The sequence below is a fragment of the Barbatula barbatula genome (genome assembly GCF_947034865.1).
Source record: "Barbatula barbatula genome assembly, chromosome: 6".
Taxonomy (NCBI): Eukaryota; Metazoa; Chordata; class Actinopteri; order Cypriniformes; family Nemacheilidae; genus Barbatula; species Barbatula barbatula.
This window is the reverse complement of record NC_136765.1, coordinates 8,553,700-8,579,868: the sequence shown is the minus strand read 5'-3', so window position 1 is coordinate 8,579,868 and position 26,169 is coordinate 8,553,700. Positions and strand designations below refer to the sequence as shown.

The 26,169-nt window shown below is 39.5% G+C and overlaps 1 long non-coding RNA gene across 1 annotated transcript in view; it reads right to left on the bottom strand.

Moving 5' to 3' along the window:
- Nucleotides 1–12,110: 12,110 nt before the first annotated feature.
- LOC306895866 overlaps nt 12,111–26,169 on the bottom strand; it is a 33,960-nt gene continuing 19,901 nt past the window's right edge. The window contains exon 3 of the long non-coding RNA XR_013786846.1: nt 12,111–14,437. This is a non-coding gene — a long non-coding RNA (uncharacterized lncRNA). The remainder of the gene's footprint in view (nt 14,438–26,169) is intronic.

The following is a 26,169-nucleotide window of genomic DNA, read 5'->3' as shown; positions in this document are numbered from 1 at the left end:
AAAATTCTGTCATTAGTTATTCACCCTCATCTTGGTCATAAGCTGTATATGATTTTTTTCCCGAAGAGTTCTTTGGAAGTCAAAGGGCACGAATGTTTTTTGGTTACCAGCATTCTTCAAAATGTTTATTTTTGTTTTCTGCAGAAGAAAGTTTCATGTTTGGAGGGAATTTAAATGTTCCCATTAATTTCCCTTAAATCATACCATATGCACACTGTGGCGGGCATAAAACAACACAGACACAGGTAAGTACAATTTGTACCCCGGAGGGTGATTTATTAACAACAATACGCTGGGTGCGGAGTAAGGTGAGCAGTGGGGAAGTAGCTCTCCGGTCCCAGCGGCGGTGAAACGGTGCAAACAGTCCGGGGTGCAGTGCAGAGTGGTGGATGTGGCTGCCGATCGTCTCAGGCGCTTGTAACTGAGGAGAGAACAAACACACAGTCAGCATTCAGGGTTTCTCTACGTGAGAACGAGCTCACCCTTTCCTTCTCCTTCTCAGCTTATATGCTGTCCTCGTAATGAGGTGCAGGTGTAGACGATCGGCAGGTGTGGCGGCTTGATTGTGGTGTTTCCATGGCGACGCTGATTGGCCATTGGTCCGCTCGCCACAACACACATACACCACATGTAAGGTCTTTTTAAATCACTGTTACACAATAATAATGATGTCATTCGTAGCGAGCTAAAATACAACGTTATCGGGAATCGCAACCCAGATCCGCTTCAGAATGGCCTTTTGTTTGACAAATGTCTTGAAGTTCAGGGGGATGGATGCCTTTTAATGCTCTGTAGTCAGCAATCTAGTGCAGTGGAAACCTTTTTAGAATTCCCTTTGGGGTTTGCGTGAAAGCACCTTTCCCTAAAACTACAACTTTATCACATGTTGCTTCTATTGTCTGAGCACTTTATCCATGAGCAGTATACATTTTGCAAGTGTAAGAAATGGCTTTTATGGACACCTTTATTTAGACATTGGCTGTGTCCCAAACCAAAACCAGCTGTTTGTGTTTTAGTATAAAGGTGTGAGGCGCACGAAACATACCGTAGTAAAATCATAATGCAATCCTAGGTTAAAACAAATGAAAGATATTTTATCTGCTTTATTTATTCAATTCAATTGTAGTCATTTTTCTTTCCACCAAACACTAACCTGCATGCAAAGGATTGTGGGATTTTATAGGAAACATGAAGAAAATGCTGCCTTCAAAAATAAAACGGATGAAGTAAGCTGTTTGTTTATTGTGCCCTAAAGTTATTGTACTGTTTTATATACATATAAAAATAAAAAATACAGTAGTGACCAAAAGTGATGTCCGGGGGAACTATATTTGCTTTTAATGACCCCCATTAAACAATCAAAGTATGTACAAAATGGATAAACAACTAAACTTTTAAGATATTTACAAAATTGTTGGGCAAAAAAGCAAACTGACCCATATCAGGGGTTTTATTCAAATATACAAAACAAAATGCATAGAAAAACCAAAAAAAATTAGTGGAACTAATGCATATAATAGTTACAATACTATATCTGTTCTGTTGACCATCTTTTTTAGTAATATCCTGTAGCCATCATCCCATGTCTTTATAAACTTTATAAACACTGTAGCTTCAACACGGAAGTCAAAATATAAGAGTAAATGAGAAGATTCATTCTTCTGTTCTAAAATCATGGTTCATATGCATAAGCCTATACTGGCTAAAAATAAAGCATTCCCTTCTGATGCTCAGTTTTCATGTTTTAATAGGAATTATATCAACACGGGAAGGATATTGTGTGAAGTAATTGCATCTGCTCCAGAAACCACACATCACTCTGTGTTGTTGGACATAGGACAGAGTTGGCATTGTTTGAACATCGCATGTTGGAGTATACAGGAAGTTGTAATCTACTTCAACATAGTGATAGTGTGTTATGTGATGCAGCTGTTGGCTCGTGTCTTCTCAGTTAGCGGTTAAACTCACCTTTTGTCGGGGATACGAGGAGTAACAAGACAGGGTAACATATTTAGAAGCCTCTGGGGTCAATCTGAACACCCCCTGATTCTCCCACTTCTGGAATGATGGATGAGGGGGCACTAGAAGAACTGATGCTGGAGGTGGACATAGACAGTCCAAAATAAGTAACAGGAAATGGGCATGTTTGAGGGTAACAAATATAAGGAAATGATGAAATGGTATATCAATACATTTAAAGGACTCATTCTTGAGGAACTCATTCCTCAAGAACAAATGTAGTGTGGACTTGCGGTGACCAGCGGGGCTTGAGCTGGGTGTCAGGATCCTTTGAGGAGAGCAAAACAACTTGAATGAATGAATGAAAAAGAAAACATACGGACAGAAAGATGTTTGAAGTCACCTTCCCCCCTAAAACTATAAGTGAAAGTGAAATAAAAGTGACCTATTTGTCAGAAATTTTTAAATGACCCAATAACATACATTTAGTTTTAGACAACTTGCTTTATTATTATTTCTATGTAGAAATATGATCTCTAAATATGATGAATATTATTTCTAAGTCATTTTATTGTGATTTTGCCAAAGTAGCCTAGACTTCTACTTTTTTTAACACTCGTATTGTCAATGACTCAATCTTTCAATTCGACCACCCTTAATAATCTTCCTCCATTATTTCTGATGTACAAAATAGCCTATCAAAAGACAGCCAGGCACCAGTTGAATTCAATTTCATTTGACACTGATTCAAATACAAAAGCGACATATATTGTATAACCACAAAATCCTTGAATGAACTAAGGTGATGTGGTTGTCAGTGCATTGTGCTTAGTTTGCTAATTTTTTCCGAATGTTTTAAGCTCATTTTATACAATTGTGTGGATGGTTGTTTTTAAGGTCCACAGAAATGGCTTTAATCTTTTATTTAATGTCTAAAGGATTTTTTTCACCCGAATTGTCGTCTCCCAAGCTATCATTTCACATCACAAATACATAACTTGGTGGATTAAATGCAAATACTCCTAAAATATGCAAATAATATGCTCTGGGACATGTACGCTCAATGTAAACCTCACTTTATGGAAAATTGGAGAAGGAAGGTCATCGCTGATGTAGACTACACCTCTGTTATATAGTACATTTTCATTCATCAGACGTTATTCCTATAATCTCATCGCCAAAGAGGCAGACAGACCCCAGGTGCTGAGAGCAGGGCAATTCATTCTATTCTCTTTCCAATCACACTTTATGACAGCTCTCCTGGGAGATTTGCCATCTTATCAGTCTGTTGTTACTGTGGGCTCTGAAAGGGGAGGCAAATAATGAGAGCGTGAGTGCTCCTTTCAATAATGTCCACCCCCAGCACTTTAGAGGATTACATTATGAGAAATACCGAGTTGAACACAAACCTTGCTCTTAAGTGTTGTCACTTATACATTAAATGCTCTTCTTCCAATAATGTGTAATGGAACTGGGAACATTAACAGAGAAATGTTCAAGATAAACAGAACAACTGCAGAGAAGATTGTGTGTGCATCTTTTTCCTCAAAGGCTCATAAATTTTGCAATATCCATTTGGATATCGTTTGAAGAAATTACAACAGTTAATACACATAGACATAGGCTATACATACATACATACATACATACACAAACACAAACACACACATACACACGTATATCGTGGGATTATAACACCAAGTCCTATTAAGCGAATCTGCATACAGTCATTAAATAAATAACTTACCAAAAATAAAAATTCTGTCATCATTTAGTCATCCTCATGTCATTCCAAACCTGTATGACTTTCCGTCCTCCGCATAACAAAAAAATAAGATATTTAAAAAAACCTTATTAATAAAACAATATTGGGCCCTATTGACTTCCATTAGATTGACACAAAACCACTTAGACATTTCTCAAATATGGGATAAGTGCATCGCTATCCATCAAATTCAAAGTCTTCTTTCTATGCAAGATGTTTTCACCCGTTTGTATCTCAAAACCATAATGTATAGATACTGTAACTGTTAATATATTATTCCTTTGCGGAGTAATGGATGTTATGGTATGCTAGATATGTTATGGCAGCCCCTATCCGCGGGAACACAGTATGTTATGCTGTTTGGCCGTTCGTCCATACGCAAATTTAGTTTCAGATCCCAAAGCTGTAATTGAGTTTTGTTGTTTGTTTGTCTGGTCTCAGAATTCACAGAATTCAGGAGCAAAAAGATTGTTTATTTCCTTCCTGGTCCTTTTCCCTTCTGCATGTATGTAATAACATTTGCACAGATGTGATCTGACATTCTTCCATCTGCTTATAATATTATGCACGTTCATTTAGCAAACACATCAAATCAATGGTCTATTTGCCGGCAGTCCATTTAGGAACAAAGACATTATTTGCCTTTGCCATAGATGAACAAGACACGTACAGCATGATATATCTTGTGCTGTGACATCTGTCCAATTTTCACCCGCCGTGTTGTACAATATATCTAGACAACACAGCCACTGATAACTAAAGGATAATGAAAAGCTTACAGTGAGCCTATAGGAGGCACCGGAGGTTTTGTATTCATTGCTTTTGCTGCGTTTTATTTTCACCACTCGTGAGAAACCAACTGATTTATCTGTGCTGTTAATGTCATCTTGGTGTATAAATTCCCCTGCTGATCAATGTGCCATGCACTTGCCTCATAAAGACGAACTCTTTAATCTAATATTGAACCTTTGTCTGTATTCTCCTGGCTTTATTCTTAACCATTAAATCAATCGATACATCCGTCTCGATTCATCTACATTTGTCACTTATTGGTTTCTCTTGACTTTTTATGCCCCTGGTTTTCCATTAATTCTTTTTTGAATCACACTCTCCTTTTCCTCATTTTGACAGCACTATTACAATTTTGCCCCTTTTTAGAGCTTGTATCTAAACTTAAACATTACTGTTTTTCGCAGTGTGAATGGAATGAGGACCATGCTCTTGTTGGTACCCTACACACTCCCTACACTCTATTCACATGGCCATCTCGCTCCCTCCCTTATTGATCTCTGCTTCCCACAGGCAATGCATGTCTCAGCGCAATGCCTAGCGCTTCTCCAATTCCCCAATTCACATCGGGGATAATTTAACTAATTTGTCATTGGCCGGTTTCCTCCTCTCTCTGCGCGGCTAAACAGGCATGCTGGGAATGGCAAGGAATTAACATTTTTAAATGAATCTCAACTCTTGAGACGAACGGTGCATCATGTGCATTGACACTTATTGACAGGAAGATAAAGCTATAAATGATAATGATTGACGCTCTGTCGATAATTGATAACCTCATTTGAGTTGGGATTCATATTTATGATGTTGTTCGGCCATTTCACATACTGTACTGCAGCTTTGTAGTGTTACTATATGCAATTATGGTGGTTAAAAACAGCTCAATTATTGTCTTTATTACAAAAAACTACAAACAAAGCAGCAGCATATTTACATGCAGATTGATCAAACAGTATGGATGCATTAATGTTTGCTAAACTTCCATTATTTGACATTAACATCTTATTGTCAGCTGCTAGAGAGGACGGTTTCAGTTTTAAAACTTACAGAATGTTTTTATACACTACAGGTCAGAGGTCTATAGGGTCACATGACAAGCAGCTTAAACTACAGTAACCTCGTGGTGGTCTTGCAACAAACAAACGTACTCGGTTACTTACGTAACCTCGGTTCCCTGAGATACGGGAACGAGTACTGCGTAGCAGGACGCTATGGGGAAAACTCCTTTTTCTCCGATGACTGAAGCAATTCAAAAGCGCAGTGAAAACTGCACGGTGATTGGTTGGAAAAAAGCAGAGCTTTGAACCAATCGTAGCGGAGCTGCCGGACCAATGGCGATGGCACCCGCCAAAATGGGCGGGGCTTATGGCTATATAAGCGGACACATCGCCGTAGGGTCTTCAGGTTACTTCGACTGAAGCGACGACACAGCAGCTCGTAGCACGGCAAGGAACGCAGTACTCGTTCCCGTATCTCAGGGAACCGAGGTTACGTAAGTAACCGAGTACGTTCCCTATCGATACTTCACTCGTACTGCGTAGCAGGACGCTATGGGGAACAAGTATAATCACGCCGTGCTACAGATGGAACGAAAAACATAAATGGTCTCGGAGCCTGGGCTCGGAGACGGAGTAAAGCAGGGAAACCCTGAAAGCGGTAGAGGCCAAGCTAGAAGGTGGCCTAGACCGGTTATCGTCCCAAAGTAATTAAGTGCTGGCGTGGCCATAGCCATGGCTCAGCGACCTAATTCAAGCAGAAAGGACCCGGGCCTGAAGGGCCGGAACGTCCAGGTTATAAAACCTTGTAAAAGTGGACGGCGAAGCCCAGCAGGCCGCCGCACAGATATCTTTTATAGAGACACCGCTATACCATGCCCAGGAAGAGGCAACGCCTCTAGTGGAATGGGCTCTAATTCCCGTGGGGCATTGAAGGCCCAAGGAAGAGTAAGCCAGCGATATAGCCTCAACTATCCACTTCGATAGTCTATGTTTCGAGACCGAGGACCCTTTGGTGCGGTCACCGAAGCACACAAAGAGCTGTTCCGACCGTCTGAATGGGGCGGAGCGCTCAAAGTATATTCTTAACGCTCTGACTGGGCAGAGCAGACTAAGCTCTGGATCCCGCTCTGAGGAGGGGAGAGCAGAGAGCGAAATAACCTGTGCTCTGAACGGAGTAGAGAGCACCTTAGGTACATAGCCATGTCTTGGTTTGAGAACGACTCTGGCGTCGCTAGGCCCAAATTCCAGACAGGATGAGCTCACAGAGAGAGCCTGTAAGTCACTCACACGCTTCACCGATGCTAAAGCGAGAAGCAGAGCGGTCTTGAGCGTCAAAGGACGGAGGTCCGCAGATAGCAGCGGCTCAAAGGGAGGACCCTTTAGAGCCCTCAGGACCGTGGGCAGATCCCAAGAGGGAACTGTAAGAGGGCGAGGGGGGTGTAGCCGCCTGGAGCCCTTCAGGAAACGAACGACAAGATCGTTCTTGCCCACTCCTTGTCCTCCGATGTGGGTATGTGAGGCTGAAATAGCCGCCACATAGACCTTGAGTGTGGAAGGGGCACGGCCGTTATCCAACAACTCTTGTAAAAATGACAGTATCAGTGATACGTCACAGGACACTGGGTCAGCGCCGCGTGTTGTACACCAGGAGGCGAAGACAGACCATTTGAGGGCGTAGAGGCGTCTAGTAGACGGAGCTCTAGCTTGTGATATGGTGTTCAGTACGCTCTCTGGGAGGTCCGTAGGCTCCCGTCGAGAGGCCAAAGGTGCAGAGCCCACAGCTCTGGCTGGGGGTGCCATATCGTGTTCCCTGCCTGAGAGAGGAGGTCCCGCCTCAGGGGAATGGGCCACGGGGCTGCTATTAGCAGCTGGGAGAGATCTGCGACCCAAGGCTGGTTCGTCCAAAGAGGGGCTACCAAAAGCACTCGGTGAGCTTGATCCCTGATTCTCCTGATCGTCTGCTGCAAGAGCGCGATCGGGGGAAAAGCATAGAGGAGCCGGTTGGGCCAAGCGTGGGCCAAGGCGTCCTTGCCCTTCGAGAAGTACGTCGGGCAGTGAGTATTGTCTTCTGAGGCGAAAAGGTCGACTTCTGCCTTGCCGAAGAGTTTCCAGATTTGTTGAACCGACATGGGGTGGAGCGTCCATTCGTCTGAAGGAACATTGCTCCGAGATAGCATATCTGCTCCCCGGTTCAGTTTGCCTGGAAGGTGAGTTGCCCTCAGTGAGCGCAGATTGGACTGGGCCCATTCCAAGAGGTGAGAAACTAGGGAAAAAAGGCGTCTTGAGAAGAGGCCTCCCTGGTGATTTATGTAAGATACTACCGTCATGCTGTCTGATCGGACTAAGACGTGACGATCTTTTAGCACCGGTAGGAAGTAGCGGAGGGCCAACCATACTGCCTGCATTTCCAGGTAGTTGATATGGAGGCTTCCTTCCTGGTTCGACCAGAGGCCGAAGGCCGGGTCGCCATCGCACAGAGCCCCCCAACCCGTGTTGGAGGCGTCTGTCGTGACCACTTTCCGACTGGATGTGGAGCCCATGGGCACACCCTGCTCTAGCCAAAGGGGATCTTTCCACGAGGCTAGGGCGGTTACGCAGGCTTGATTCACCACAACACGCAGTCGACCAAGACGCCAAGCGTGTGGAGGAACTCTGGGCTTCAGCCAGTACTGGAGGGGGCGCATCCGGAGGATGCCCAGACTCAGTACCTGAGATGCAGAGGCCATCAGACCTAGCATTTTCTGAAAAACCCTGAGGGGGCGTGAAACCCCGGGTGTGAATGAGGCCGCGAGCCGTCGAATGACCAGAGCTCGGTCTGGAGAAATTCTGGCGGTCATGCGTTTTGAGTCGAAGACTGTTCCCAGGAACAAAATGTTTTGGCTGGGTGACAGTGCGCTCTTGGCAAGATTGATCCTGAGTCCCAGCAGGCACTCCAGGTGGCTGAGGAGGAGGGATCTGTGAGACTTTAGCTCGTCCTCCGACTGGGCTAGAACAAGCCAGTCGTCGAGGTAATTCAGAATGCGGATTCCCTTCTGTCTGAGAGGGGAAAGAGCCGCGTCCATGCACTTCGTGAAAGTGCGGGGAGCTAGAGAAAGTCCGAATGGAAGGACCGTGTATTGATAAGCAATTCCCTCGTAGGCGAATCTCAAGAATCGTCTGTGACGAGGGGCTATCTGAATGTGGAAGTAAGCATCTTCCAGGTCCAGGGAGAAGAACCAGTCCTCTGGGCGTATTATTAGGATAATAATGGTTAGTTGCAAAACTAACCAATAAAAAGTATTAAAAAGTGCTTGTCAACTTTGACAACACAGAATTTAATCTTTTAAAAATACAGTGTTCTTTCCATTTCCTAAAACACGCTGAGTGGACATTTGATGTTTCGGAAGGACATAAACGATATTCATATTGTGCGAAAGTATTCCAGCATCCATTAAAAAGGCAAACATCACTATTTCTACAGCTCAATCTTAGCCTTATTTTTAATCAATGGTTAGACCTGGTTGACAATAAAATAGCTGAGACAATCCAAGTCATTTTCAAGAACATGACTATGGAGATTTTAACATGGGCTCTTGACTAGAAACAGTAAGCCAACACCTGGCAACCATGCAGAACACTCACATTAGCTTTAGAAAAAGTAAAAATGTGGATCCCTCGGGTGTCGATGTCTGTGTCTTGATATTATTTTAATATGCTTATTTGAAAAAGTAAAAATGCAGAAAAGTTTGTGTGCTAGGTTTAGGGGTAGGGTGAAGGGATACAATATACAGTTTGTTCAGCATAAAAATCATTATGTATATGGAAAGTAACCATAAAACACAGAAACCCATCGTGTTGTGTTTGTATTGACATTCCTTTATGTCCCCCTGCTTTTTATCTGAGTTCTTAGAGTAGAGAGGTTGTTTCACTTTCTTTCAGTTTAAATAGCTAAAAGATGAGAGATTATCATTAATAGAAGTATCCCATTGGATAAAAGTAAAATCATTAAATGTTGGTTGACTCAACCACTATAGTCCCATACCTCACACACAAACACAATGATTTAAAATAAATAAATATTATAAAATTTATCATAATAAAACGAGAAAAGTCTGACTCTGATAAATACTATTTTATTAGTATAGAAATAAAAGAAAATTACAGAATTACTGAATAACATATTTTGCCAAAAGCATTACGTTGCTGCCCTCCAGTGGATGTCACCAGCGTTGTGAATTTGGGATGGTCAAAACAACATCTATATCCTCATTTATGATTTGACAGACAAAAAACTAGTGCATACCCACACAAGAAATAAATGGCAAGACAGACGATGCTAAATAAAGACAAATGTTTCATTTAAGGATACCCCATTAGCACGCAATGTCTGTTTGGAACTTCTACTGTGTACAGTTTACAGTAGGCTTCAAGATATTTCACTCATGTCACTTGCCCGAGATTGGTTGTGTAGATTGGGTTCCTCGATATTTTAGCCCAGATTTTGTTGATAAATCTTTTTCGAAAGCATGTTGGGTAGAGCAAGAAATTATCTTATTCTGGAATTGCAAAGAATCTGCATTCAGCTGAGTGGGCCATCGGAATACAAGACATTTTATTTATATTGAACTAACGTATCACATATTAAAGGGCATTAAACGTTGCAGTGGCTGGAAATATATACATTAATGGATAGCTGCTGCTGTCTTTAGTCGAGATATAAAACAGGCCATCATCTGAGCCTTCAAACCATTTAAGGTATTATACTTAAGTACATTGTTATGACTGGCATTTCGCTTTAATCGTATACGATGTCAGGCTATTTGCACTCCATTATGATATCCTTTTTCATCCCATGTAGACACAGATGTCTTTTCCACTTTCTCCCCGAGACCACAACGCAGCTGAGTTATGTAATTTCATTACGTTTGTCGGCTCTTCCCCACCAGGTGACTGCATGCTACAGTCATCAGTCAAGGCCTGAAACCCCGGGGCTGCATTAAACCGGCCTTTGGGTTGACAAAGTCCTTCGGCAGAGTTTTACTTCAGATGTCTGAGGAAACGGGAGCAGCAGGGAGCTCACATCAGTGAACTTCACCATCGTATACTGTACAAACAGATGGATACTTGAAAAGGTACTGTATCTACAGCCCTCACTTACCTAAACTGATTTGCCTCTGAACCCATGAGACATTTATCTTTGTGACCCATCTCAGAATTGTTCTTTCTCCAATTTATGAATATTACCATCAATTGAATGGGCATAATTATATGCAAAATATTAGAATTTCTTTATTGAAACTGAAAAACATGGTACTGGGAAACGTGTATGGTTGTTGCAATGTGACCCACTTTTGTATGCATTGTGAATGGCTAGCTTCTACCAAGTTACAGAAGAATTTGTCTCCAAGACTTTCAGACTGACGGCAGAACGTCTGGGAACCATGGGTGCTTTTAATTTCACGCCTTCATGTTGAAATTGAAACCGAGGCAGAGGTGGGAAGCAACCTGGAAGGACAGATAGACCGCTGCCTCGCATTCGATTTCAACATGGCAGCAGAGTGAAATCAGTCTATTATTGACCCCCGAGATGCCACATGACTGACAGGTAAAACAACCAATCACGTAACATTTTGTGCTGCATCATGTTTAGGAGTGAAGAAATGTCCCCACAGTTAACAGAATCCAGCATTTAGTTATTTTTGATAGGAATGCTATACGCCACACCATTTTTCTTTGATCAGATGGCTTTGTGTCATTAAAGAACGCAACAAGCACGTCTCTCGGAAGTCCTGTAAATTTCAACCAATGAGAGGACGACTTTGGATCTGCTGAAGGGTTTTCAGTTAAGTGTGCTTTGCGCATCAGTCTGTGTGTGTGACGACTGAGGCTAAGACTGCAAAAATTGCCAACAAACAAGGAGTGAGTGACCCGTTTTTGTTTTGTGACCCAGCACTGGCCTAAACACACCTTGAACGGAAACTGAATTATGTTATTAACCGTATTTTTTGTAAATAAAGTAATTCATGCAGTTTGTTGCGCCGAACTAGTAAGATGACAACCAGGCTAAGCACAAGTTTCTCTGAGAGGAGCGGCGGAATTTTGATCTTAACAGATCGGATGCCTGCACCCCCAAACACGTTTAAATCAAAGGATGTGCTGCCGGTTGCCAGAACAATGTTTTGGGGGAATGAGTTGATTTGTTTCTTGGTTACAAGAGTTTGCAGTTTGTCAAATCTTTAAAGCCAGAATTTTGCATATTATACATTTTTCCACTCATGTCCAGACGTAATCTACAGATGAACTTCAACAGTTGTGATTTGATTTAATGGGATTTTTCTGTTTGAAGCACTTCTCGAACGTTTACCACTATAGTTGTATCTGATAGTGGGGAAAGCAGGAATGCAACTTCAATGAGAAAAATCTGCCCATGTGCATTTGGGAATTCGTCCAGTCTAATTAGTCAAATGAATCATAAATTCTTTATTAATATAATATTCTTTAGCTGATAATATAATATATACACTGTGAAAAATGACACAGATCTTTACTTAAAATATGGTAACAATATGTCATGATCGCAGTGGGAGTGACAAGGACAGAGGAACCAGGTGCAGACAGCGGGTAAGGGGTTAACAAGAATTTAATAAAAATACAGAACAAAACCCACGAGTGGGTAACCTTACAATACACAGGGAATTAATAACATGACAAGACAGGACTAAGACTTAAATTAACTCTAGACTAGACTAGACTAGACTTTAAAGTCCGGAGTACTTTAAAGCTTATTCTTAACGCAATGTTCCGTGAAGAAAACAAGTGAACTTACCTCAATTATTTCAGCAAGTTACACGATAAACTTTACAAAATCAAGAAGAAATACAAATTTGTGCAATTGTAGTTAACTTCTTGATCTTTAACATGTTTTATTGTTTACCACACATATGATGTACAAGTAAACTGAGAGTACTGGCATCAGCACCATTATAGCTCACTGAGTGACAAAGCACACATCTACAGCTCTCCCATAACCAAAGCACAAGCACCGCTCTTCTGAACGATGGTAACTACGAAACTCAAAAATACAAACAGAATATTACACTTTATATTATGATACACAAATTCACCATTAAGCCTAAACCTTTTAATACATAAACCTAAAAAAAGTACCTTATAAGCAGTACTTAGGGGTTTATTGAGGCAAAAGTCTTAGTTAATAGTTAGTAAATCGTAAGAATTGGTCCCTATTCTAAAGTGTGACCAGAATGTCTTCTAAATCTTCTAAGACAACGGAACAATAAACACTATCAAGTCTTTCATTTGATTAAAAAGCACATAAAGTAGCACTTTTTCGAAAAATTTACACTCCTAATGCTGTCGCATGCAAAGCATGCTGGGAACTTTAAATTGGCTGCTCAGTTAGTGAAATGAACTTAAAGAATTTTATGAAATCTGCTACGACGCAGAATCACGTTTACAGTGTTATAATATTGATCAAACATGCGCACTCAATGAAAATCAAATATCACAATTGACTCCAACATTGAGTGGTCACAATTACAGACTTCTGGTCACAAATCCATCACTGTTAGCAAATGCGAGATGGTCACATGACTTCTCTTCCATATAAGAAAAGCTGTTATCTCTTCAAATAAATGAACTGGTGGGGACGCACCCAAACTAGATCTGACTATTAAGTGGAGTGAAGGGTCATTTAGATCAAACAAAGACAGTACAGTGCTGTCAGCACCTCTGAAGTCCTCATGCTTTAAGTTTAAGAGCAGGAATAATTCACCCAGTATTAGCCGATATTTTTCATTCTTCTCAGCATTGTCTTGTTTATGATGAGCAAACATTTGGTTTGGGTAAGTGCTTTAAAAAATGTGTCTTGTGAATAGCCACATCTGCATGAACATTTCCAAGTGCTGCCATTGTGTCCTTCATTGCTTGTAGTGAAAAGGCACAGCTGTAAAACCGTGCTGCTGAGGAGATTACCTTCTAGGATAAACATGAGTTCAGGGGGAGACTGGATATTTTGCACTGCAGCTAAATGTGTAATAAAAAAATCAATCAAATATAAAATCAAAATAAATAAAAGGCAAACATTTATCTGATTGGAAAATAAGAACTGTGCTTTCTGGTTTGGTGTGTTAAAAATCCCGAAAGCATGAAACAGATTTGTTTTTTGAAACAAATAAATCAAATAAAATGAAGTCTTGGTGTTTACACTTAACTAGTCCTGATTTAATTGACCTTACTCATGAAATGACCAGATTAATATTTTCTGTGGACTGATTTTTTATAAATTACTGGTTAGAAACATTCCAAAATCCAAAACAGATTCAATGACAATGCAACCAACTGACCAAATGCATCCACAGTCCACCCCACAAAAACCTCATTATTGTTTCCATAATAGTACTGGAGAACATTTGTGAGAAGCGTGTATTCTAATAAAAAAAGTGAAATTATATTCACTTTCTGTCAGTGTTTTAAGTGCAGTGAACATACCGGCAAACTTCTATTTAAGTTTATTTCTGGGCTTTTTACATCACTTTTAATCAGAACAAATGGTTTATGTAATAATAACTTGCTTCATTTGCCTTGTACGTATTAATGTCACATATGCAGCGCTACCCTCCCTTGAGTATCGTTTTTGACATTTCTCACTGTATTATAATTGAAGATTCCCATGGTAACAGCTGAAGATGTTTCCCAGCTGTTCACTGTACATCTGCTGTTTCGTCCATCCGACGGGCCAAACCAACAGCATGATTCTCATGAGTCTGCGTGTTAGACAGTCAGCGAACACCAGCCGTGCTTCTGGAACTGCTTTGCTCTTCTCATGCATCCCATTACCAAGATCGGCTGACGTCTGCCGCACGGGCGCAATTTCCTTTTGCCAAATCAAGCTAATGGTTGTGAGAATGTCATTTCCCTTATCACTATGATCCTACAAAGAGAAAGAGCAGAAGAACAAGACAGACAATTTGAATTATTTTGAACACACGTGTAAAATGAACGCACTAGAAGAGTAATGAAGGTGAAAAGGTGGAGGATCGAGCAGCTGGATCGGTGGGGGAGAGAGTTACAGGAGAGTGACAATGTACAAACATCAGCGCTCTTGTTAAGGAGGCATTTCCTTTAGTGCCTGGACACTCTCCGGCTCCCGACTGTTTATCCCAAAAAGATAACAGCAAAAGGAAGAGCAAAGTTCCTCCAGCGTGCAGCCAGCACTCCAACGGCAGTCCCATTTGTCACCACAAATGTCTTCAGATATCTTAGTTGGATTTGAGGGCCAATAGGGGGAATTGTATCCCATTGGGATCTATCGGGTTATCTCTGCGCTGGAAATGCAGGCAGTCACGACACAGTGCAGTCCCAGCACGGTGTGGGAAGAGTTACGGCTGCCGTAAATGCGCTCGATAAGAGAGTCTGAAGAAATGTTTTTTGGGAGGGAGCGATGTTGCAAGATCATGATGGGTTTTCTTGAAACGTTCATCTTTGTGGTTGTAGTGTTATGACCAGCTCATTTCCTAAGTTCATACATCATGCTCTTACCCACATCAACAATGTTTAATGCTTCCGGAGATGTAAAGATCTAGTGGAGCTAAAGGGCTTTGCTGCCAGGTGTAAGGTGGTATTCTGTGTTGCTCCAGCATTTAAACTACGTGTGAGTATCAATACCTTGCGCAATTTGGGTTACAGGTGTGTAAGAAAAATAGGTAGTGATAAGACAAAAAAGGTTAAAGTCAAACCTTTTGTATGATTCACATTGTACAAATTCATATACAGTATACTATAGCCACATTGTAAAATAGTAAAAAACTCTTATGAGACCATTCTGGTTCTTGGGTGCTCCTGATGCTTGCTTACAGGCCCAGGTCAAAAGAGCCCACTCTCAAATATAGAGGATAATGTGGGTTTCGACTTTATAGGAAATCTTAAGAATATTTTTGCCCATTTTATCATGCACCGGGTCAATCTGGCAGAAAGCCAAGTTTGTTTACCATTATCTGTTAGACTGAATGGGTAGGCGAACTCATGAAATCGATTTTGAAAGTTCTTTATCTCTGGCATTTCTGTCTAATCCTACTTATCTGATATGTCAGCTTGTGTTTTTGTGTGTTTGTGCTTTGCATATATTAACAAATTGTACACCACATTGGTCAACTATCTATTGTTTATAATGGAAGTTTTAATAAATAAATGGCCGTGCCTTGTCTAACACCGTGTCTACACCGGATGCGACCAGTACGATGCGACACGACAAAAGACGTGAGAAACGCATCAGAACCCATTATAACTAAAAATTTTGTTCTCGCTGGGTGCGGCATGTCATGGCGGTTGCTTCTGGTGTAGACACGGTGTGAAAAACAGACAACGCTTTAACACTTTAAGGGAGCTCATAAGGGTATTGTTAAACACCAAAACTTTTCAACTTTTCGAAAACCTTAGTTTTTCATGGTGAGGTTGGCCTTTGCAGGGAATTTCCCCTATGATAAGATTGTAAATGATAAACTTTAAGCAGCATACAAATACTTATTGGCACTGAATGGTTTGCATTTGACGTAAACCATTATCATTCTTGGATTAGTATCACACACTAAAGCCACTGTTTAACATGGACACTACACAGCCAATTTATCTAAACCTGTGAAATAACTAGCTGTGCGCATTATATTATGGCTGACTTAACTTCTGATGGTCTAGATAGATATGATGTTTTCTGCACAAAGCTTTCTTGTTTTTCTACCAAAAAAATGAAGTATATCTATACACAGTGACACACTCATTGTAATGGGAGATTTTAAAGTTTCCCCGAAAACATTGATGTTTTCTTTGAAGAGCTGAGATTTAACAGTGCAGAAGTCAACCAGCAACATCATTCCTAGTCTTGTTTGACTTTATGCTGAAGAATTGAAGTACACTTTGTGTGGATTTCTAAAGATCTTCCCTCATCTTTGAAAGTGCCCTGATCTCTTTTCTCCTGGATGGTCTCCTCTGATGGGCAATTCACTATGAGCAGCCTCTCCTCCCCATATCTTAAAATCTTGCCATTTAGAGAGGAACATTGCCATTTTGAAGGTGCCAGTAATAGCGGTTCAAAAGTGTAGCACAGTGTCTTTTGAGCAAGTCACTACCATTACTTTAAGTGCCTTTACTTGAGCCAATGAGAAGACAGGTAAGGGTTTAAGTTTGGGGTGATGTAAGAACACTCCAACTTGAAGCTTTATCTCTGCTAATGCATCCTGGTTCATTAAAAAGCAATTTAGCGAAACCATTATTAGTAATTAGAGGTCTACTGAAAATAACAAACTTCAAAAATTGCCAAAAGTTGAATTCCCATTGACGTAGTGTTATGTAAAAGGTGGGTGAACCTGTTCTGGTTGCACAGTCTCTGGAATGACTCTCTATGCTCTTTTGCTCCTGACACAGATGTCAGCCAGATGTTTCCCAAAGCTTCCAAGCACTTCTGTTTTAGGACCCCAGTCTCCCATCTCCAAGATAGGGAGTGATGTGGTTTCAAGGTCCATCTAAAATGTCTTCTAGTTTTCCCTGCATGAAATCTTCATGACTATGTGAACGTTTGCTCTATCTTAAGACTGAAACCACAAACACAATCAAAGCTTGGCAGTTAAACAGTAGTTAAAGCCAAACTAATGTACATCTCTATTATTAGTTGACAGTTTTATAGATCCAATCTTGTTCCCAAAGAAAAAACTGACAGCGGCCTCAAAAGGAAGCCACTTGTAGCAATGTACTGTAGGAACTACATAGCATGGACAAGAAATTACCAAACAGTGGCATCTGCAAGAAAATTAGGTTGTGAGCTGTTCTCAGAACTTACTTGTCCTGTAGTTGTAAAGACCTGTATTCAAAGTCATATTCAACTTGTCTTAAAGTACATTTTTAGCAGACGTTTACCTTATGTTCTCAAATGTGTCCTAGCAGATTAACAACATGTGTGGTTCGTGCCTTAAACCCCCACCCAAAAATCACATTAATATGGGTTACAATTGGTTGAAACGTTGGTTTTTTATATATTGTTGTATTTTTGCTTTTTGAGAAAAACACTATTTGAAAAACAAAACACCCATATAATGCTGCTCTGTTCCGACTTATATCAAATCCAATCATGCACAAATATACGTCCCTTAATCTTTGTTATACTTCTCCATAGGGAGTTCCCGTTGCCTCTGCCAGCTCCTTGTTTACAGACATCTTGTCCAGCAGCCCTGTGACCCATTCGCAGACAGCAAACCCAGAGAAAAACAGTTTGTGCCATTGCCAAAATATTAGCCTAAAGACCTCAACAAAAGAAACTGAGTCCACACGTAGGCATCAGACATTGAGTTATTGTTAGATAGTTCTTGCAGAGGTGATGATTTATGAAGTACTAGAAGGTTTCAAAGATCATTAAAAGGTTTACACAATGCATTTACAAAGATAAATAAGGAACTTGAAAATAGATATTTGTTTTGTTAAAGTTGTCAAATGATTCTTTTGCATATACTAAACAAAATTATCCTAAACTAGTTTTGAACGAAGATTATTTTGTTGACTGGACTTAGATTCTCAGAAACCAGAAAGTCTCAGAAAGTTTGCCCAACTTACAAAACAGTGTATTCCGAGCAAACAAGATTGCAAGAGTTTTAAAGTTCCCAAGATGCATTGCAGCATGTTAAATTCTAATGTTGTTGTTATTGTAAGCTATCTATTGTGTTTAGAGTTTTTGAATTAATGATGGTTTTTTGATTGTTACCATGGTTGAGGTTTGTGTGTTCAAAATCGTGTACAGTGTACAGTAAGAGCAGGACACAATGCCAAAATCAGTAAATGCACTCACCACAAACAGTTATTTAATCAAAGTCTTTGTTCTTTTTGAGGCAGAAAACAACTACAATTGTAGTAAAAGACAAATACATTAGTTAATTTTAAAAACATTGACGCATTTGGCAGACGCTTTTATCCAAAGCGGTTTACATTGCACTATACATATGTTTCTGACTATGTGCAATCCCCTGGGATCGAACCCATGACCTTGGCGTTGCTAGCTCCATGCTCTAACAACTGAGCCACAGGAAATAACCAATGTATATTCTCTATTTATTTTCAGCCAACAAAAAATATGCTGTGACAACTAATAATTTAAAAGTAATTATTTAAGTTGGCTGAACCTAAGTAACTTAAAAACGTGCTTCTGATAGGTTGGCTTATTATTTTAAGTTGACTCAACTCTTTTTTTACAGTGCATAGTTCACCTCTAACATCAACAATTGGCTAGAGTTTTAGAGATCTTTACCTTTAGAGTCTGCAAGAGTATTCAACTGTGAATGATCAAAAACAGAACAATTCACAGAATTGCCTTATTTCTTGCTGCATGAGAAAGTACAGGAGCTGTTGGACACAGTCCATAAAGCTCACAGCTCTACCTCACCATCATCGCTGCTTGCCTCCCACAGAAAGGCTTGCGCGTTGGTCATGTGACCAGGTTTCTGGGGACCTTGGTCCTTCCCATGGTGCTTATGTTCCTTCAGTTTGCCCCAGGGAATGACAAGGCTGAGGGACTGGTTTGGGAAGGGGGTGCCCTGAGAGACTGAGATAGGCCAAGATAGTGAGATAGACATAGAGATGCAGGGAAAGGGGGATTAGAAGGGAAGTGTGTAGGGGTGAGTGAAAGAAAAGGGTAAAAGAACGTCCAGAGACCAAACGAGACAGAGGGACATGCTTTGACGTCAACGCGAGTTGACCATTGATAAAGTAAGGGAAGTTAACAGAAAGCAAGATAAAAGAGTACAGGGGGAAGGGAGAGATGGAGACATCTGCTTCTCATCTGGTATGGGAAAATCCCCCAAAATCACAAAGATTAGGCTGGGATCCCTCCAATGAGATTACCAAGGCACTTTACGATTCTCAGACTGTTAATACACCTCCTAGTGTCTTCACACAAGGGTGTATATGCATAAATATAAACTAGGTTTTTCACATTTGCCAAGGAAAGTGTGAGTGGTGCTTGACTGGAAGTTGTTGGCAGGGCATAACTGATGCTAATATATTTTTGTCACATTATTGCGAAGTTGCCTTACACTGCAAAACGTGAACATTTAAACTATAAAAGTTTAACTATTTATTTTCTGTTGTAACCTGATGCAGTCAGTTTTATGTAACTTGAAAAAGGAATGTTGTTTTAATAACTTTGACCCAATATACAACACAGTTAAAGGATGGACACAGTCAACGCATCGGGCTTAAATTTAGTAGTAAACTAAATTTAGCATTCAACATAATTGGATTTCTAGTTCCCAGCATGCTTTGCGTGAGACTAAATTAGTACATTTTAAAAACAAGAGTTATATTATGAGTTTTTCAGAAAACAGAAAGGCTTGTTAATGTTTAAGGTTTGTGTAGCATCAAGAATGGTTTCTTACAGACTTATGTCAACTAATAAAACAGCCCGAAAACTTAATGATGTTCTTCTATTATATTGTTTGCAATGAAAAATTTGAAATGTCGTACAGTAATACTACGTGATCTTCAGTACATTTCAGTTATTATTCATGTCACAACATTAGCAGAATATATTGATTGGATTGCTTAAGCACATAGCCCACCTCTCCTCAACGAGCAACACGTCTAAAATGGGTCTAGCAACCTTGACAAGAAATGTTAAAATTTGTATAGGGTAGTAACATTGTAAGCTTGGGTTGAGGCAGCAGAAAACAACTTCTCTCAAATAGCCCTCTACGTATTTCCCAGAAGTAATTTAACAAGATAAATGCCAGCCTTCCACTTTAATCTCTACCATATCTGCTTGATAAATGTGCTGTAGATTATCTCATAAAGACTACAGAAGCACAATCACAACCTTTCCGAAAAATAACCCTTTCGTCTGCAATTATTTTTGGTTTTAGGAATAAATCTACCAGGTATATCACAAGATTACATAAACAAAAAGTACTTTTGTTTTGCCAAGTACTTTTATCTTGTTTTAAACATGTTTAGTCATTGAAAAGAGGTAAAAATGCTTGTTAAAGAAATATTTGAATTAGATATGCATCTCTGGTGAGTGTCTTTGTTTATAAAAGGGGATTATTCTAAAGTACCAGAGTTGAGTTTTAATCAGTTATGTCTCCAATTAGTTTTCCCCATGATGAGAAAGGGGGTGTGTGTAGTGGTGTAATGATTTATGCCCCGGGGCATGTCCTGTTTCTCGGATAAGATGGCTTGCTGTCCGTTTCAATGAGTGTTGAACAGAGCCAAATTCTGAGTCCTACCAGAATGAGTCCTATGTAACTCGCTTGCTGGCAATATGTTTATATAAGCGGAACAATACTGATATGTATAAACTGCTGAACAAAGTCCACGTTCAGTCAATTATTCTTAAAATAGTTTCAGCCTTGTATATTTGATACAAAAATGGAAAGCACTTTCTCAGAATGGAAAGCACGTATGTGGTCGACTTATGCAATTTCACATAATTGGTTTCATTGTTAATTATTTTAATTTAATGGTTTCCGAGATTTTTTTAATAAAGGCTGCAATATAACATCTGTGAAACATCATTGTCATGAAGTAAATATTCTTGGAACTAAAACTTAACCTCAGCCTCTGAAATTTCGTTAACATCAAAACAGGAAAACCGTCCACTTAGACTTCCCGAAGTCTGATGCATTTTCATTTCATAATTTTTGACTCACTTGGTTGCTGAGTGTTTTGAGGTTTTGAAGTTGGCAGGTTGTTAAAATAATGGTTCTGAGAAAATAGCAGCTGGATTTTCCAAAGTTGGCTAAATTTATGGCATCTGTCTTAATAAAAGAGATTTGCAAGATCTGTACAGTGTACAGCGGTCAGGCCAACGGATGGAGCTTGATGCTAACCAAATAGTGAACAATTGGCTTCTTCTAATTTCTTGATGGAATACAAAGTTAAATATTTAATATGTTAAATGAACTTTCACTTCATTGCACAAAATAAACTACAATATTCATTACATTTTGTGCAATAACATGTCTAATTTATATAGCAAAATGCCGCTCTGAGTACTTTTATGAGTGACAAAATTGTCTGGGCCTAAGACCTTGAAAGATCCTAGAACAGCACAAATACTATAACTACAGTTGTAAATAAAATGATACAAATCCTAAAAGTGAAAGTTTTTTTAATAAGTTCCACAAAACAGATCTCCAAGAATTAGGGCATCTTCCAAAAGTTCAAGCCTCTCAATTCTTATCATCTTCCTCGCCATCCTGGAGCTCCTCCGTTTATTTGTGTACACTATGTGAGGAACATGGTCATGGAAAACCAAACATCACAGTGCAAAGTGACTGGAAAGTCTTACTGACAAACATGAAAATGAGCTGATTTTATTATAATCAATAACATCTAGTAGCTTTCCTGTAGCTCAGCGGTTAGAGCATGGTGCTAACCAAGGTCATGGATTTGCCAAGGTCATGGATTTGATCCCAGGGATTGCACATCATTAGAAACAAATGTATAGTATAATACAATGTAAGTCACTTTGGATAGCGTCTGCCAAATGTTAATATAAATCTAGTATTGCCGTATCATACTGTGCTCTTACAATTATAAAACCATGCTTTCTTCATGTTCTGAACCACAGTGGTGGTCTCTCACTGTTGTTCCATCTGGGACCAGTCCTCCTCACCAGCCCTCCAGCAAACATGGCACCAGACCAGTCCATTATGAGACCGAATTGCAACAACAAACAGAAAAAATCTGAGGAAATCGAATCCACTATTTTAGCAAGTGCACAGCGGCCCTGGAGCACCGCTCCCCGTTAATAGTCAGCTCAGCCATGGTAAGGAGTTGTTCCACTGCCAAATTCTCATCGTCCGGTTGCACTGTGTATTGTTTTAAGATATTAACTTTCCACAGCACTAAACCCATCATCCTTTAAACTCCTCCCCCAGTCTCCTCTTTTCCCTTCAGCTTTCCATTTTTCCCTAAGATCCACGACACACCCTGACATCCCCCGTTCCCTCCCTCTGCTCTTGTTCTACAACTGGAGGCAGTGGTAATAACTATTTAGGTAGTTGTCTTTCCCTGCAAAAAAAATAAACCCTGAGGAAATCATTTTGCTTGGCAATGGTTCATATAAACAAATCTACAGCGGATGGATTTCACCTTGCACTCGCCTCTGGCATGTCCCACTCGTCCTACTTAACTCTTGTAATGAGATACGCTTGACAACCCTCCCTTAACATTACATCGTGTTCATAAAGATTAACAGAAGTGTTTGTAGAATAATTATACCCACTTCCTTTGACAAGAGGTTTGGTGGACTGCATTGTGGTTTCTTAGTTTTACGAAGGGGAAAAATGGCGTTAAAAGGCCTAAAACAGGCCCTATGTGCGTGCATAAAATTACATCATGAAATGTAGTTAATGACTGTAAGGAAGTGTTCTGTTCCTGTGTAAGAAGCTTTACAAACCTTTAAGGAAAATTTCAGGTTAAGAAGTAAAGCTATCTTACCAGGTAAAAAAATTAATTAAAGTAATAATAATAATAATAATTGTATCTGTTTTTAAAGCAAAATACATCATTGCAAATGAATACATTATGCGACTTTTACACTTGTTTCAAAAGTGTAACATTTAACATGTGTAAAATACCCGAAGATATATACTGTATATAAAATTCCCATCTTAATTTCATTTCCAGTTGCTGAGCTGACAAAAATATACATTTCTTCTTTCTCAACCTCTCCAATCTACACAATCTAAGTTGTATTACAATGTATCCGCTTAGACAGAAAAATGCTTTTTATTATTCTTACAAACTTTGGAAACAATATAATATTATAGACAGCAAGCTGCACTTAACCTCTATGTGTGTGGCTGTAAGATAATGTATGAAGTGTATAAACCTTTTAAGACTCGCATTTCACCCCATGGGAAGAAAAACTTATTAGTAGTGCTTACGAAATGTTATTATACTGCAACAACAAACAGTACCGCTCCAGCAGAGTAGAAGTCTGAAAGACTTGTTTTTATAGGACTTCTGCACTCGCAAATATCATTTAAAACAAATACAGTTAAGCAGTGGAACCTCATTTCAGATACACTCCTGTGGCATCAATTTGTGGGAATGCTTCAGTCAATGAATTTTGAGCGTTTTTTTTATGCATTGGGTGTCAATTTCAGGAAAGGTGTTAGGACGATACACAAGCTAGACTTAAATGTGTAAAGTGCTATGGCTCCAATAAAACTTTTCGTCTATATCCAGAAGTTATACAGTAAACAGTAATTCTTAGGTTCTAAGAAATTGGATCAATAGTTTTCTGCCTCGAAAAAGATAAATATTTGTAAATGTATGAATAGAATTATTGTATACAAAGATTCCTTTGCATTTTTTGCTGCTTTCGCCCAAAGTGAGTGTCCACATCAGCTGTGTGTGTAAGCGACATCTGTTCACTTCATGCAAAGAGCCTAACAAATCGATTACAGCATTCACATGCAGATCTTTACATAAATATGCAAAATGTATTAATTTATTAAGCTGTACTAAAATATTGGAGGAACATATTATCAGAATAACGATATCTGCTTCATGTTAGCTATCGGTTTGTTTACAGCCATATATGTTTCAAAGTCATGCAAACAGTTCATTTCATTACTTAAGGGATAGTTCATCCAAAATTTTTAATTCGGTCAATTTTGGTCATTTAATCCCCCTCAAATTGTTCCAAAATGGTACTAAAAATATATTTTGAAGAATATCGGAAATAAACCGTTCAGGGGCAGCATACCATAGTCGTTTTTCCTACTATGGACAACTATAGTGCCCCGGGTCTGTTTGATTCCAAACATTCTTCCAAATATCTTTCATTGTGCTCAGCAGAAAATGAAATTTACACACAACTTGAGTGTAAATGATGACTTCATTTCTGGGTGAACTATCCCTTGAACATGACTAAATCCGGTAAGCCATTTATACATAGCTGTACTTGCCATCCGTTCCATGAAAATAAGTTACCATCTGAAATTAAATATAACCGTGCTCACTGAAATGATTGCCTTTATGGTCAATATCAAAGTAAATAGTCAATCTGAAAACCTGAATTCCAAGATTCATTTTTGAGCTGACATGAAAATGTACAGTCAAAATGTACATTACTGTAGCAATACCTCATTTCATATTGCATACGTCCAAAATAAACCCACTGTTGGACCCACTGTCCGGCAGAATTTAGTTCCATCCCATATCTGCCTGTAGTTTTTATTCTTGAAGACCTTGATTTAGTGTTTGAAGTGTGCTAATAAATGCTTGAGCTAAACGCTGTACGTTGTTGCAACTGGAGAATGATTTGAAAGCCTTGCTCTAAATGAAAGTTATTTTTTATTCTGCTTATCCTGTAGAGCTTCGACATCAACACCCATCTTTGCGTTGGAAAACGCCACTGCCATAATGGCATGTAGACAGCTATGTGTAATAAATAATGAGAAACGGTAGAATGCAGCATCATATGTCTGAACAAAAATCTGACCCTGAATTAAAAGAAACACAAAATACAGCTGCATGTTTCTGCATTACATGAAAAAAACATGCACATACTCATTTTGAGAAGCAAGGCACGGTCTTTGGTCAACATTCTTTTTTTGGTTCTGTAACAGCCTAAAAATCTTGTCAAAGAAAGGACAACTTTATAGTACGAATAAAGGAAAAAGGAAAGCAAACAGTTGGAGCACTTTTGACTATTTCAATTTTTCCTAATATGGTAGTAAATGGTAGCCAAGAAATTTACAAGCATTCTTCCAAATATCTTTCTCTGTTCATTGGAACAAAGAAATGTATACAGATTTGGAACAACTCGAGAGTGAGTAAACAATGACAGAATTTCCATTTTTGGGTGAACTTTACGTTTAAATCAAATTTGAAAGAATTTGCTGCAGCAACGAGTAACCTTCATTGACTTTGCGTTGTGTTCAAGTGAACTACATCTCATGCCATGTGACACATCACTGCCAGACAATAACGGCACGTTAGGCATGCACGCATCGAAGGGGACTTCCTACATAAACAAAAAATCACGGCTCTATACAATAGAGCGGAATGCCTGAGGAAACCGCTTAACACCTGTAGGCCTTCAAGACGTAAGGAATACTGTCATCTTTGTCTTGTAAATAGGAAGTGATACAAGGACAAACAAAAAAACGTTGCAGTAATATCAAAGTCTGTTTTTCACAACAATGCAAAGGGGATCTTAGCTGAGACTCATTTCCAGGGCTGCCCAATGCCTCATTCGTCCTTACACCGGAAACAACAGGTGTAAACATGATGACTGAGATCAGTCAATTGCAGGAAGCTAAATCATGTAATTTCCGGGTGAGGTGCTGGCCAGATGCTGACCTCAAAAACAGCAGTAATGGAGATTGTTGAATACCTTTAAACTCCATTATCATTCCAGTGCTTATCATGTCTTCCCATGTGTAAAATAAACCTTCATGGAGGAAATCAGATCTTATAAACAATGATGAATGGATAACTTTACTGTTGATCATGTTTTCCCCTGACAATCTGGGAAACTAAAGATTCAAAAGATCCAGGCAGATAGAGTTTGTACGCACGGATCATCAACACAACCATAATAACATATACACATGTATTTAAAATGTATTGTAATATGCCATTTATTATTTAGCTGCTTTTATGGATATTTAA